The sequence below is a fragment of the Suricata suricatta genome, chromosome 10, assembly GCF_006229205.1.
Source record: "Suricata suricatta isolate VVHF042 chromosome 10, meerkat_22Aug2017_6uvM2_HiC, whole genome shotgun sequence".
Lineage (NCBI taxonomy): Eukaryota > Metazoa > Chordata > Mammalia > Carnivora > Herpestidae > Suricata > Suricata suricatta.
The window spans coordinates 2,708,897-2,718,200 of record NC_043709.1 but is presented as its reverse complement, the minus strand read 5'-3'; positions in this window follow the sequence as shown (position 1 = coordinate 2,718,200).

Below are 9,304 nucleotides of genomic sequence, written 5' to 3'. Positions count from 1 at the left end.
GCCTTCCTGTCTGTGCGGCCTCTGGCAAGTTAGTATTGCTGCCTGTAGACTTCGGTCTGTCCCTGGGGTCCCGCAGCAGCACTGTTTCTAGGAGCCATGAGGCCCCTGTCCCATCCCGGCCCCTGCAGCCGGCCCCCTGGAAGGGAGTGGGGACGGGGGCTGGAAGGGGGCCTGCCCGCGGTGCGGCCGGAGGCACGGGTGAAGCTGGGGGCCCCGGGGAGGGGAGTGCTGGGACTCTTGCTGCCCCGCGCCTCCTGTAGGCTTCTCATCCCCCTGACCCGCTGCCTGGCCCCCTCCAGGAGAAGGGGCTGGAGCTGGCTCTCGGGACACTCTCCTGTGGCGAAGGCACCGGGAGCCCCCGCTGTCCGCGGCCTCTCAGCTGGGCCTCCGGGGCAGTGACTTTTGGGCCTGCGTCTCCTTGGTGGCAGAGCCGGATGTGTGTCCCAAACCTCCCTGGGCTGTGCTCTTTCCAGATGTTAGCCTGCCTGACATGGCAAAAGCCGTGTTTCTTCATGATTGAGCCACTTGTCCCTTTATTGTGTTATTTGTTACAGGGATTAAAGCCTTAAAAGTATGATTTTCAGGTTATCGGGAGAGAGAGATGAAGTGGAGTTAGTTCAGTCTAAACAATGGGAGCTGAGCGATGGCTCTCCGTAACGGGAGATCTGAATTCCTGAAAGGTCCTCACAGTCACACAGACGCAGAACGCCGGCTCCTTCCCGACGGGGCCCGGGAAGCGCTCGAGCCGCACGGCCGGCCCTCCGGGCGCCCTCGCCCTCCAGGGCTGTCCTCAGTTTCCCCTGCGTCCTGTGGGCCCCGTCTGTCTGGCTCCGGAGAAGCTTGGCGGCCGAGGCAGGAGCTGGGCCTGCGGCGCTCTCGGCCCTCCCATGGCCGCCGGGCCCGGAGTCCCGAGGAGGCTGTGACCGCTGCCCACGCGGAGCCGGGTGCACGTGGACGCCTCCGGCCCGCGTGCTCCCCGCCGGGGCCAACTTGTCTCTGGGGCCTGGGCTGGCGGGGCAGGCCTGCGTGTGTGCTTGGGAGCAGGTGCCCGGTGTGCGTGTGCGCGCGAGAGAGGGGGAGGAGCTCTCTGAAGGTGTGGGGCGGCCCTGAAGGGCGGGAGGGCTCCACGGCTGACCTCGCCGCTTCCCAGGTGAGACCGCAGAGCGGAGAGGAGATTTCTGTGCCGAGCTCTGGCTTCTCCTCCAGGCGGCGCACGCGTGCGTGCACACACACACACACACACACACACACACACACACACACACACGCTGCACTGCGCCTGCACGCACATGCACCCCACACCTGTGCTCACACACAGGTGCGCACCCCATATCTGTGCACACACGCGTGCGCACACTAGGCCCCTCTAGTGACCAGTCCTCGCCGGGCCTTGGGCAGGAGGAACCAGTTAGATGCAGTTTGTGGCGTTTTGTGAGCCCCGCAGGTCGGTCGGACCGGCGGCGCGGAGCCCACCCTGCCGGGCCTCCACCCTCTCGTCTGTGTCAGCTGTTGCCGCTGCGACATCACCGCAGACCTCGTGCTCCAGACCACACGCTCTGGTTCACATCTGCCGTCTCACTGCTCCTGTGGGTCAGGAGTTGGGGCGTGTGTCTTAGCTCAGGTCCCCCAGGTGCCGGTCAGGTGTTATCTGGGCCTCAGACTCATGTGCGGCTCGACTGGGGAAGGACCGGCTTCAGATTCCCTGGTGGCTGGCGGGACTTGGGTGCTTGTAGAGCTGGGGCCTGGGTCTCCTACCTGCTCTCGGCTGCCCGTAGGTCCTGGGCGTGCAGCCCTTTCCCTGTGTGGCACTCAGTGCGGTGGCCTGTGTCCTCCAGACCAGCAGGAGGAGCGTCTCTCAGCACGATGGGCCGTGATTTCAGGTGACAGAACTGTGCACATTCCAGCCTTTGTGCAAAGCAGGCTGCAGGGGTGCCCGCGCTCAAGGGGACGGGGTCGCACGAGGGTGTGCACACCAGGAGGAGGGGGACACAGGGCCATCCTGGGTCTGTCGCCACATCCTCAGAAAATGGGGGAGTGAGCACACCTGCCTCAAAGATTAGAGGAGGTTTGGGGCGCCTGGCGGCTCAGTCTGTTGGGCAGCTGACTTCGGCTCAGGTCGTGATCTCACAGCTTGTGAGTTCGAGTCCCGGTGTGCCCCGTGGCCCTGGGCTGACCCCCTGACAGCTCAGAGCCTGGAGCTGCTTCAGATTCTGTGTCTCCCTCTCTCTCTGCCCCTCCCCTGCTCACACTCTGTTTCTGATTCTCAAAAGTAGAAAAAACAAAAAACAAACAACAACCAACAAAAAACATTTAAAAAAACATAAAAAAAGATGAGCGGGGGAGTCGATGAGCTAACTGAAGGCGGTTAGGATGCTGAGCGCTTCATGCATGTTACCTGCAATCTCGGTGAGGTCGCTTCCTGAGGCCCGGTGTGCCCCGTGGCCCTGGGCTGACCCCCGGGGCTCCTTCCTGCTCTTCTTCGCCCTCGGTGGCCCCCAGAATGCACTCCTGTGTTTCTGCTCTGTCTGTCTCTGCGGCCCCTACCCCTGTGGACCCCTCCATCCAGGGGTTTGTGGGGCTGACGCATCTCCTTCATCCCCAGGCCGGCCTGACGTGTGACAAGCACGGAGGCCTTTGCTCCTGGCCTGAGGCCTCTGACCTTCCAGGCACTGCAGACGTGGCCGCTGCACGGTGTGGGCATCCGTTGTGGTGCCCGGCCCCCTGCCAGCCTGACACCTTCGTCCAAGGCAGGCTGGCCCTGTCTCTGGGTGCCCTGTGTAGGGGACAAGGGCCATGCCGGCAGCGACTGGAAGGTGGCCTGAGCCCCATGCGTGCTCCTGGGGCTGTCCCAGCACCGCCCTCTGCAGGGGTGAGGGCCCGACTCTGCAGGGAGGCATGGGCGTGGGCCGGGGCCGGAGCCAGGGCATTCACCTCTCCCGGCCCCTGGCCGTACGGGGCTCTCGGGTTGAGGCTGACCAGGAAGCTGGTGGCAGGAATGCACCTGCCCCACCAGCTCTGCGGTTCTTGGCCATGCTGTGACTGAGCACGCATGCAAGCCAGTTTCCCCCTGCTGGTCATGTTTGCTAGAACTTTCCAGCCCGGGATAGAAATCTGCCAGTGAGCTGTCTGCATACTTCTGGGCCCTGTTAGCAAAGAGCGGTGTAGCTAGCCTCACGGCTCTGCACGCTCTGTGTGGTAAACTATCACAAGTGTGTCCTGCGTGACTGCTCCTGCTTGTCCCTGTGTGGCCTGAGCTGCTGGCCCCGGGCCCCGAAGGAGGCTTCCCGCCCAGTGGGGGGTGGTGGCCACGTCTCTTCACGCTGGTGGGGTCTCTGTGCTGAGCCTGCCTTGGCTTCCGTAGCCCGTCCCCACCCTGTCCACTGTGAGGAAAGGCCACGCACGGCTGTGACGCCCTCTTAGGCCTCCCTGGCCCCCGGGTGGCAGGCGCGGCTGTGACTGCCCCATGGCCGGCCGGTGGCTGAGAGGCGCCGGGGTGTGCGAGAGGGGTCCTGTCCCGCGTGGACCCTGCTTCCGTGTCTGTCATCTGTGCGGCGCTCCTCCAGCTCCCCCGGGTGACCGTTGTGGGAGCACGCGCCAGCCCCCGGCGTTTGTGCACCAGAGACGTCAGATGCTGCCACGTGCCCAGTGGTTTTCGTCTTTTGCTCTTGTTGGAATGTTCTTTCTAGGCCTCCCTGGAAGGCTGTTGGTGTAAGATGAGAACCGTGTGCGAATGTGTGTGCGTGAGGTGTTACTCGTTTGGCGGGCATTTATCCGCTGCCGGCCCCTGTTTGGAGCAGGCCCCGTGGGGGGCGTCCCAGGGAGGGCCCCAGGCTGGGGGCCAGGATTCCGGGGTGGGCCGTGCTGCTCCTGACTGTGGGCCCTGCGTGAGGGGACTTGGCCGTCCCACCAGGGCCCCCGCTGCACGGCCGACTCGGTACCGTCGGGCATGCAGACCGCAGGCTCCGTGATGTCTGGCCGCGCAGGAAGGCTCGCTCCGCCGGCCTGACGTGCTTGGAGCTGATGCAGCTCCTGCTCTGGGCGTTTGCCTGTCGCCCCTGCGCCCGGCCTTCTTAGCACTAGGCTAGCGAGAGTCTCGTAAGGAGAGGAGGCTGAGCCCGGCCCGCGTCCTTGCAGGGCCCGTGGGGGTGCGTGTGATGGGGACACGCTGGAGTAGGTCCTTGGATGCTGATCGCTTTCTAGGGATTAGCCAAACATCTGTTAAGACAGAAAACCCTGCGGGTGGGCGCATGGGTACAGAGAGCAGATCGGTGGTTGTCAGAGGCGGGGGTGGGGGTGGGGAAACGGGGGAAGGGCGTCAAAGTAAAAGAAGTCCCGGGACGTGGTGCGCAGCGTGGTGGCTGCGGTCAGCGCTGCCCTCGAACGTCAGAGTGGCTGACAGATCTAAGGCGTCTTCATCACGAGAAAAAGATGGTGACGATGGATGGTGACAGGTGTTAGCCAGACTTACCGTGGTGAGTGCTTTGTAATATGTGCAGATATTGGGCCACTACTCAGATATTATAGACTGGAACGGGGACAGTGTCACATGTCCGTTGTCCCTGATTTAAAACAACGTTTCACCTTATGAGGGAACTCAGAGCGTTCTTCCTGTGGCTCCCTCTCCCCTCCCCCTGCCCGGCTCCCTTCCTCCTCTCCATCCTCATGCACCCACGTGTGTGCCTGCCTCCGCCCCCCCCCCCCCCCCCCCCCCCCCGCCAGGGGGCGCTCCCGAGACAGTCCCAGGCGGCCACGCGCACTCTGCCCACGGGCCGGGGCGCAGCCGCTGTCTGTCCCCTGTGAGAGCCGCCCGTGCCGCAGGGGAGCACCCGGGGTCGCGACAGATGGCAGGTGCTTGCGAGCCAGTAAGAAATTCAGAGAAATTGGAGTTTTATGAAAAAGTCAAGTAGGAATTAACATTTGTTTACATTTTTATTTTTAATATTAGGGCAGAAATACCAGCCGTGTATCTCTGAGTGCACGTGCATACATTTTAAAGTCTCTGACGCGTGTACTTTTGGCTTCACCACCTGTTCAATTTTCTTGCAGATTTTTGAAAGGATCCTGTTCATATGGGCGATCCGCCACCCGGCCAGTGGGTACGTCCAGGGGATCAATGACCTCGTCACCCCTTTCTTTGTCGTCTTCATGGGCGAACACGTAGGTAAGACCGCATCCTGAGGCTTTCTCTCACCGGCGTGACCAGGACGGTTGGTGGCCTCACTGTGTTGCCGTGCGTAGTCCCACCCATGCCGGGAACTGCCATCAACATGGTGATGACAACCAGTATCAGAGAGGGATCGTCTTCTCACTGATGCCAGGCTTGGCTCACACGCACGTGCTAAGCTACCGGCGACGCCGAGATGCAGTTTTTCTTGCCGCTGGGACCTCTTCCGTGGCGCACGAGGGGAAGTGTGATCTCTGAGCGGCGGGCTGGCTCTGGGGCCCGAGCGCCGGCCTTCAGGCCGGGGGGGTAGGAGGGCAGCGGAATGTCCCGCGTGCAGGCTGACCACCAGACCGTCTGTCGTCACATTCTGCGGCGCTGTCTCCTCTCTGCCGTGATGTACTGGGTGCGGCTCATTTTATGGGAACGCTGACGGCGTGCAGAATACCTGGGGTAATGGAGACTTAGGTGGGTCATGAGCTTCTCTCCCAGGTCTGTGTATTTCTCTCCCGTGTATGTTACAGCGGCCAGCTGTTAGGTACCCTGCTTTGAACATATGTTTCATTTTAACAGAATTGTGGCGACCTAAGTGTGGGACCTACGTTTAGTTTTTCTGTGGGTGAGACATCAACAAACACCAAAGGCGGGACTTACCGTTGGTTACAGTGCTGTTACTTAGGCTTGATTGTAATTTGTCTTCACATGAACCCTTGTGACTTGCTGCTTGTTTTGATGAGGTGGTGTTTTTAGCCATTTCAGGTTCCAGGTGCCTCAGACCCTCATCGTGGCTGTGATCTGAGAGGTGAGGTCTGGCCGGGACGGATTCTCCTCTGAGGACGAGAACGTGCCCGTTTGGTGCATTTTGCTGTGACCTCTCACACTGTTTGCGGTGCTGAGTGCACAGGAGGACTTTCCAGAGCCAGTGGCTGCTGAGAACAGCCTCCGCTCCCTCCCTAATCCTCTAAGCAGGGGAGAGGCCGGCGCGGAGAGCTCGTCTTCCTGCTCCCTGCTCCCTCGTTGACAGATAATGAAAATGTTCCTAATGACCCTAGAGCAGTCGGACCTGTCAGTAGACTTCGGAGCTGTTAATTGAAAGGAGAAGTTCAGCCGAGATGTGATTAGAGAATGGATGTTCCAGGTTAAATAGACCGTTTAATTAGTGTGGAAGTAAGTTTGTCTAAACTACTTTACCACCAGCTTGTGTCGTGAGACCCGAGCGGTCCTGTCTGTGTTCGCCTGAGTCACCAGCGAGCTGCGGGGGAGGGGCGGAGGGTGATTGTCCAGGAGAGAGAGGGGCTGGGGAGAACAGAACCCGAGTCCTCGGTTCAGCTCAGAGAGAGCGTGCCTGCTTCCCTGTGCCGCTAGCATGTGCACGCACACATGTGCACACGCACACAGGTACAAACGCATACATGCACACACACGTGGACACACGCACACATACACATACACACGTGCACACACGTGCACCCCCACGCACAGACACGTGCGGTGGCAGGTGGGCCTGCACGCAGGCTGAGTGCCGTGTGCGGGGCGTGGCCGAGCGGTGCTCCTCAGCGGGCAGCCTTGCACAGGGCGCTCCATGGGCCACTCGCGACCTTGGGTGGCCGGCGGCTGGTTGTGTTGAGCTGGAATTGAACTGTGTCAGTTTCAGGGGCGCGGATTTGGTGTCTGCACCGCCGGATGCTCGCCGCTGCGGGTCTGGTTCGCGGCTGTCACCACAGATGGTTCTGGAATTGCTCGTGCTGGGGGTGAGACCTCTCCGATCTCTTGCATCAGAACTTGCCAATAACGTGTCACGGCGCTGACAGTGTCAGCCGCAGCCCCTGTGACTTTATCCCGCGCCTGCGCGCTTGTACTTTTGTCCCCACCCCCCTCTCCAGCTTTGTTTCAGAGAACTTTCCGTGGTGGAGCCTGCGTGTGAGGCTCACAGGACGCTGGCCCGAGGAAGCTCCTCAGAAAAGAGCTCTTCGTGACCGTGACGAGTGCAACCTGCACTGTCCCCGCAGCCGCGCAGGGAGGGCTGCGGGGGGGCCCCGTCCCTGCGCTCACCCTTCCCACCAGAGGGGGCGCTGCTTGGCTTGGGGGGAGGCTTGCACCTGCTGGGCCCCGTTCTGCGGAGTCACGGTGTCCGATGCTCAGTGCCTTCCCGAGGTGAGCCCTCCTCCACACGGCCTCTGTCCACGGCCGGGCCTTGGGGGCGCCTGGGCCTCTGCCCGGGCTGCTGGTTGGGAAGCAGAGCCCCAGCCCCAGTGCCCTTCCTCTAGGTGCTGGTCCACGCGGGGGTCCCGCTGGATCTGCGTGGGTGGTGGGGGAGTGGGGGGAGCAGGGCTCACCTGGCCTCTGTGCCCCTGACGGTGGCTTGTTACTAATTTCTGTGGTCCCCGAGCCTGCGTGTGTCCCCAGCAGGCGGCGCGGGGTGGGACCGGCCCCCCGGGGACCGGCCGTCTGGGTGTCGCTCCTCTGTGTGCTGTGCGGCGGAACTGCTTAGTCAAGAGCATGTGATATGTAAAATTCTGTTTTGTACTTTTTCTCCACTTAACCTTACAGGAAGCTTTCTCTCCCGTTACTGAGAAATCTTTGTCAGGATCACGTCTCCCTCCTGCAGCGCATGTCATGGCGCCCTCACGCTGCTGCTGGAGTCCCTCCCCCTAGGCTCTCCCCTCCAGGCACGCTGGGATTTTAAAGTGAACACTGTCTTTCAAGCGGCAGCCGTAGTGGTTCTTTCAACACAAAACGCTGAGTTTGATTAAAATTAAGAGCCATCCCCTCACCTTGCGTTGCGCGGTTCAAGCACGTTTGGTTTGAATGTTTTCAGCGTAACGAAGCCCAGAGCAGATTCCCGCCGCGACATCTGTGCCGGTAGGCCTTCTGGGCCAGCCTAGCCCACAGTCTGTCCACGTGTGGACCTTCCTGAAGGGCCACCTCCGGCTCCGGCTTGATCTTCTCTCCTGTGTCTCCAGTCTCCACCTACTTCTGTTCAGCCTTTGTCTCCTTCATTTGTCTCAGCTTCAGTTTGCTCTCCTTTCACGGTTTCCAAAATTAAAGAGTTACGTTAGTGATTTGAGATGTTCTTTCTAATACAGTCACTCACAGCTACAGATGCTCTCGAAGCCCATTTGTCACCGCGTCCTGTAAGTCTGGGGACGCCGTGTTTTCATTTTCATTCATCTCCAGCTACCTTCTGATTTCCTTGTGATTTCCTTTCTGACACATCGCTCATTCCCATTACGTGTCGCTCTCCTCCCACGGCCTGCTGTCACTGACACGGGCGTGTCCCTGAGGACAGACACTCTCTGGAGGACCCCAGCCTCCCAAGGACGCCGAGGCTGGCTCCGTGGCCCGGCACGTGGTCGCGCCCCGAGACTGTTGGGGGTGCCCCTGAGGAGGGTGTGTGTCTGCCGCTGGGAGGTCTGGTGGGAGCTCAGTTTGCTGGTCTTTGTCCTTGCTGCTTGCCGACCTTCTGTCCAGGTCCCCACCCATGACTGAAAGGCGTGTGTCCCTACTTGTTAGAAAGACACTTCAAGAAACGTTGAATGACTTTGGGAAATGCTTAGTTATTAAGCCAACGGCAGTATTAAAGTCCGCATGCATAACACGAATGCTACCGTGTGGAAAAAAGGACACCGATGAAAAGGCCATAAAGACATAAGCGAATGTCCCGGTGACAGCCCCTGGGACGGGGACCCACACTGGTACTGAGTTTTCTAACTTTTAACAAGAAATCCGTTAATCTGATCACCAGCGTGTTTTTAAATAGGAAATACGACCCCACGAGTGTCCCGGGCTCTGCGAGGACGTGGCACCTGGTCGTCACCGCAGGGGCCGCGGGGCCCTCTGCCCCAGCTCCCCGCCGTGAACCCAGAACTGCCACAGGGGACTGCCCGTCTTCAGGGGGTTTCTGAGAACGAGTGAGGGCACACGGACGAGGCTCGAACGCTCCCGGACGCCAGGCGGACGACGCGCCTCGCAGCGGCTCCGGCTCACGGGACACACGGGAGGCACGAGGGGCAGGCGCGGCAAGTCAGGGCAGCGGTGTCTGAGACTAGGTCCCCTCACCGCCGCGGGAGCCCGGTCTGCGCCCCGAGGGTGGGCGCGGGCACCAGACCGTCCACAGCGCGAACACTCGGCGAGCCGCACGCG